At 52.5% G+C, this 6,413-nt stretch overlaps 1 protein-coding gene across 1 annotated transcript in view; it reads left to right on the forward strand.

Moving 5' to 3' along the window:
• NTNG2 (netrin G2) overlaps positions 1-6,413 on the forward strand; it is a gene marked incomplete at its 3' end in the record, with an annotated part of 30,977 nt that overhangs the window by 718 nt on the left and 23,846 nt on the right. The gene's annotated exons all lie outside the window — the stretch shown is intronic.

Genomic DNA, 6,413 nt, shown 5'->3' on the forward strand with positions numbered 1-6,413 from the left:
AGGGGTCAGCGTGGCCCCATTTGACAGCCACGAGTTTCCCTGAAAACACAGCCCCCCCTCTCCTCCAGCCTCCACACGAAAAGACTCTCTGGACAGACACTTGCCCTTGTAGTTAAAATCTTTAACTTATTTTCTCTTAAATATTAATCATTGCATTTCATTCTGTGCACCACAAAGCTCAGCAGGAGCATTTGATTTATAATTCACAAGGCTTTACATTGTTAAAAAGAGGTGTGGGGGGGTCAAAGCAAAGAGCAAACCAGCGTGGCTGTGACATCCCCTCCCGAATGCCCTCCAGCAGTGGTCCCAGCACACATTTACCGTGTGGTGACCAAACCAGTCCACTCTGGCAGGGTTTCTACTGGGGTGGGCACCAGACAAGGAGGATATGAGCCTGTTTGCTGTAACGAGAAGGAGAGTTCTCCTCCAAGGCAATGGGAGAGGGGACAGGAGTCCCCGTTTCTGTTACCAGCATTACCCAGACTCAGATACCCCCAGTCCTCAGTTACCCACTAGAAAATGCACTGGAAAAATACCCTGGGCTCAACCAGCTCGGGGCATCTCTTGAAAACCCAGGAGAAAAATGCTGCTTTGATACCAGGAGATGCCAAACATTTCTGACCATCACAACACGCCACCGCTATTTATTCACCCACTTCTCCCCAGCCCAAGGGGTCTCATTAGTACCAGGGAAGCTTTTTTCACTAATTCCTGATAAGTAGAAGCTTTTTCTTTTAAAAAATCATTTGAAAAGAAAGATTAAGTGCAAGGGTGCGAATAGAACAGTTAACTCTTGATGGGCCAGGCTGGGTTTCCATGTATCTGCCTGGCTGCAGGAGGATTAAAAGGTGGATGCCAGATCGCCGCAGTGAACGTAGCAGAAAGCAAAGGCTTTCTGGCTGAGGATGCTCCACACTTCCCTTCCACTGACCTCCAGAGAACCGAAGACACAAACTGCAATCAGCTCTCTACATCTCTTGATTCAGTCAATACTGAGCTAAAATCTTTCTATTCTGGGCAGCGGCAGTGCTTCCTCGTAGCGTACGCCTGCCATGTGCTGTACCACTTGCAAACACCGTGTTGAGCCGTGAATGGGAGTTACACAAACGCAGAACACGGATTTGCCTCCCTGTCCCTGCCTCACCCCGGGGTGTGTGCCTGGCCCAGCTCTCAGCTCCTAGGACAGAAACCAGCACTCCCAGCAACATCCCCCAGCAATTCCCTGGGGAAGAAGAAGAATCAAGCTAAGAACAGGAGTAATGTATTGCAAGTTATTTTTTAGATTTTTGGGCTCGGTTTATGAAATCCCACTGTCTTCCTGGCCCCTTCTCTCCCCTCTTGAGCCAGTGCTGTCCTCTCCAGAGGATTAGAGAGTTTTAAAAATGCTGCAGATGAGGAGCAGCCCTGCAGAGGTGAGCCAAGAGCCCACCCAGCCCTTACTGCTCAGAGCAGGGGATGGCTGCAGGAGGGATCCAGGCTCTCATCCAGCCTAAGGATGAGAGCAGTGTGTGCTGGGGGTCAGTCAGGGAAAATTTCACAGCCTCTGTCCCAGAGAATGACACGTGGCCATTCACTGCTGAGCATCCCCGTATGGTCAGGGGAAAGTGGAACCAGCAAGAAGTGACCCTGCCATTGCGGTCCTGGGTGGGGACTTGACACCTACTGACGTGCAGAGAGAGGCGAGCAGAGCCTGCCGAGGCTGCGAGCGGAGTTTTGCTGCCCCCGCGCTAACCGATGTCGCTGCCCACCGATCGGTGCAGCAGCCCCCGAGATCATTACACCCCCCAGCCCTTACTGCCGGAGGGGAGGGCTGGGGCCTCGCACCAGCCCCACACAGCCCCTTGCCTGCTCGGATGCCTTTCGCTGTCCTGTTCTCCTTTCTCTTCAGGTTTTAATTATTTTTATGTAACAGGTGGGTTGTTGTAGGAGCCCGGCTTTCCAGCAGAGAGGTTCTTACGGTGACAATATTGCTTTCTTAGGTGTCTTTCGGAACAGCAGGGTTCCGTCCGTGTGGTTAAACTAATGTTACTCAGAATTAAGCCCAGCCTGGCAGGACACCTGCGCTGCTCAGACAACTGAAATCAAAACTCAAGGCACACAAACATCCCGCCGTGCTTAAGGCAGCCAGACAGGAGGGAGCAGGACGATGGCCCCAGGCAGGGCATTGCCACGGGCTGGCAGAGGAGGAGGAGAGTCCTGGGGAAAGTCAGGACCCGGTACGACAGCGAGTGTTTCCTACGAGGCTGTATCGGTACCAAGGCGGCATCGCCCAGCCCGCAGGATCGCACACGACGGTTGTAACACCTTTGAGCAGTTCTGCAAAAGGAGGCAGCTGGGGGGGTTGCAGGAATTGTTTGGAGGTTTGTCTGTTCTGTTTTACAGCAATTCGAGTCACATCTGGCTGCTCCCCTCTGTTGGGGAAGGGTTTTGCTGGTGATTAAAGGCGGGGGTTTTGCTTTTTCCACAGTTTCTGAACCTTCTCCTGTTCATGGCAGTGCCTTTCTGGCAGGGTCACCTGAAAAATGACTCGTGCTTTCCCTCCTGGCAGGGCAGGGGGAGCGGCAGGAGGGGGAAGACAGATGGATAAGTAAATAAAAGCCTGAATGAATCTGAAAGTGTGACTGAAGGCTAAGGGGGGGAACAGATCTTTTAACTGAGGATGTTGAGGGAAGGGCGAGACTTCACAGATCACACCCAGGGCACGGCACGGAGCAGCTCAATGCAGATTTCAAACCAGAGGGGTTTGCAGGGCAGGCACGGCTGGGGACCGGCCAAGCTGCTGCGTGGGGCGGAGGGGAGATGCAGCGTGACTTCGTGTCCCACCCTCCTGGGGAGGAGGAGGAGGATGGCACAGCTGGTGGGGTGCTCCCAAGTACTGAGCTATTCTGGGATGCTGAAGCACCTCTTTAATACTGAGCAGGGACCTTTGAGAATTTCACTTCCAAGCATCGGTGTTTTGCACACATGATTAAAAAAATATGCAAGTTTTGTGGGCAACGTACACCCGGGGCAGGGAGCAAGCTCCAGGGGTTTCCAAATTATTCCAGCAAAAGCAAGGTGGGGCGTACAGGAGATGTGCCCAGGGCTGACAGCCTGTGAGCCAACACCCTGGTGAGAGCTCCCCGGACCCAGCCGGCAGCATGGGGAGACCAGCTTGCTGTCAGGATGGGAGCCCTTTCCTTCCCCCGCCCCTCCCGAGGTGTCGAGACAGTATTTCTTGTTCAGACAAAGCTCTTTGATGCAGGGCCGAGCTCTTAGCCCATATTGATGGGTCAGGGGTATTTTTATTTGGCGTCAGCATTGTTTCATCAGCTAATAGAGCTTGTTGATTTTGGCACAGGGACATGAAAGGAAAAGGTTTTATTTATTCATTACACGCTCAGCCAAATTTGATGCTTAGTTTAATTCTTAGCTAAACTTTTGTGAATGACATGTGGTTATAAGGCTTGTACTAAGGAACTATTTCTCTTACTAGACTGGATGCTCAAATTGGAAAAAGCAAACAAACTTTTGGGCACAGAAACTACATTCTTAGTCCATCTCATACAACTCTACCCAACCGTATCTTCATACGCCTGTTTAGGTGCAAACAAAGGATTGTGGGTTTGGGGAGGATTAAAACTAAAGTCTAAGTTTTTAAAGTAAGAAGGAAAATGGAATTGCTTCAGAGATGCTCTTCCAAAAGCATCTTTAAAGATGCAGCATGATCTGGCAGTTAAAGGATGGATTCATCCCTTCTGGTACCCTGAGCAGAGACACAACCTGCAAGCCCACATACAAGTCAAATGGAAAACCCTTTTCAAGGAAAGGGGACGTTCTCCCTTCTCCTTGACTAAATCAGCGCTACCCGCTGCTGGTTGCAAACCCATCCTTGCCCTGAGCAGAGTCAGAGCTCCCCATTGCCCATCCTTACAGGACCTATACTGGGGACAATTTTCCCTTTATGCCAAAATTTAGCAGCACAAGAAATCCACTGTCCACTGTCAAATTGCCCATGACATCTCAGAAAGCTGCATCTTTCTTTTCACGTCTGTAAAGTGCTAACAGCCCCCCTTCCTCCCTGAGCCCTCCAGTACATTAAATTAACACCTGGAAAATCCTCCCCTTCCCTTGGAGGAGAGCCTGGCAAAGGCACCTGCTGCCATTTCCATCCAGATGAAGGTTTCCCTAATCCACGCCTTGCACCCATTGTGGCTTTGCTTTGGAGCGTGGGAGAAAGGGCTGGAGCCTTTCGGTTTTGTTCCTACCCTTAATCACTTCCCAGCACCAGGGCTGCTGCAGAGAACACTACTTGAAGTCAAGATCAACGGCTCCTTGCCCTTGGGGCCAGCCCCTTGCATTGCATGTTATTAGCTGCTCAGCAAATTACACCCTCCTGCTCTCCTGCCACAGAGGCTGCTCCGGCGTGCAGCAGGATCTCGGAGTTATAAAAGCAGAGGCTTTACAGAAAATGAAAGAATACAATTCAGCTTGAAATTGGAGAGTGCTGAGCAAACGGGATTTCCCCTCACAGTCCGTAACAATTTCCTTAAATGCCCAGTTCGGGATTCATCTTCTTGTAAAGTGGGATGCTGCTCAGCTAACAAGGATCATTTCCACTTGCTGATGGAAAAAACCCCAGCGATAAAAATCAAGCTGTCAAGTAGATTTAATTGGTACAGTGAGCAGAAAGTTTACCCCCACCTTGAAAGAGATGGGGAGGAATAAACTGCTTTTAAGAAAAGCTTTGCTCTTCCAAGGGAACTGTGTCCAGATGAGAAAAGCTGGAGAGAACCGACTCCAAAGACTTGCTGGGGAGAGTGGCCAGAGCCGGGAGAACGGCTCTTACAGCAGCTCTTACACTCGCTCATACGCCAGCTCCATGGGTGAGTTTGCCATAGGCAACTTCTGAAGCTGAAGGAATTCAGGGAAGTCCTTACCTTTTTTTTTTTTTTTTTTAAAATCCATACTGTATTCTATAGCATAGATAGGATCTCCATTCAACTCTAAAAGGAATTCTCCTTACAGACAACGCTGCCCGAGTGGGAAGGAGAGCTCTTCTACCACACTCTGGTTTCCAAAGTGAAAGTCCAGTTCTGACCTTAGTAGAGCTTGATGACAGTTTCAGACCTCAAACACAACCTTTTTACCATCAGGATTTTGAGGCGTTGGGCTTTGGCTGTCCCAGCCCTACAGCCCTGCCCCTTGTCCCACACGAGTGACAGCCACTTCCCCATGGGTCCCCCTGGGGCAGCACGACAACCTGCAGAGCCACGGTCGGTCGGAGCAGTTCACTGATCCATCTGAAAGCCACCTCTGCTAAAGTGACCCAAACCCCTTTGCTTTTGGCTCCCATGCAGCAACAGCACCTGTGGCTTCGCTGCTGCTGAGCTCAGACCCACTCGCCAGCAGCAGCCAGACCCCAGCATCCCACCGGCGAGGGGACGGGGCAGAGACAGCGGTCGCTCCGTGCCCATCCCACGCCGTCCCTGCTTGGCAGGCACAGGCTGGAGGGGCCGGGGTTAACGAATTCTTCCTCTGACCTAGATGGTGAGCTCCACGGAGCTGAGCAGAGGCAGCATGGCCATGCTTGGCTAGCAGAGCCCGCAGTTCTGACTTGCCAGAGTTACTGTGCACGCGGGCTGGTGCTGAGCTGCTCAGCGGGAGTTCTGCCCTAAGATGGGGTGAGCACCGCTGCTGCTGCCACCCCTCAAAGGTGTCCCTCTCCCTGGCACCCAGCCTGCGGTGCTGAGTGTGCCCTGAGCATCACTTGGGCAGTTCAAGGCCGTATGCGGGTTCCTGTGCTGGAAAACACCCAAGAGGCTTTTTCCTCCACAGAGCTCCAGGAGCTCCATGGGTGCAGGCACGCGGCGATGCAGAGCCACCAGGATGGGTCACCTCCCAGCTGGCTCCCACCTCTCCCACTTGCTCCCATCTCTGCAGAAGCCGCTATCGCAGCAGCATCCCCTCCCAGGAACAGCTTCAGCACAGGCAATGGGTCTCTGCTCCCCCAACGCTGAGCTCTGCGTGGGTGCTGCCACCACCCTGTCCGATCCTGCCCTCGGCACCTCCATGTCCCTTTTGGGGGGAGTATCCCAGAGGGAGAACCAGCACAGATTCAACTGGTTTTTACACCCAGCCACAGAGTTTGTGAGCCCCCATCCCCTGGCCGAGTCGGCCGCTTCAGCTGCACGGTGCTGCCATTAAGAGAATTTGGGGGGACCCCTCTAAAAGAAAGGATCAGAGTCCTGTCTGATCCTGTCCACAGCGGTGGGACCACAGCACAGTCCCAGCCACCAACAGGCGCCTGCTGAAACATTACCACTAAGAGTCTAAAGCAGCCAAATGTTTTGTATGCAGCAGCAAGAGCAGCGTGCCTGCTGCAGCAGACGCAGGAGCCCCAGTCGGAGGCTGGGGAGGGGTGCAGGGGTACC

Source organism: Pterocles gutturalis, unplaced genomic scaffold, assembly GCF_000699245.1.
Source record: "Pterocles gutturalis isolate BGI_N339 unplaced genomic scaffold, ASM69924v1 scaffold16361, whole genome shotgun sequence".
NCBI lineage: Eukaryota > Metazoa > Chordata > Aves > Pterocliformes > Pteroclidae > Pterocles > Pterocles gutturalis.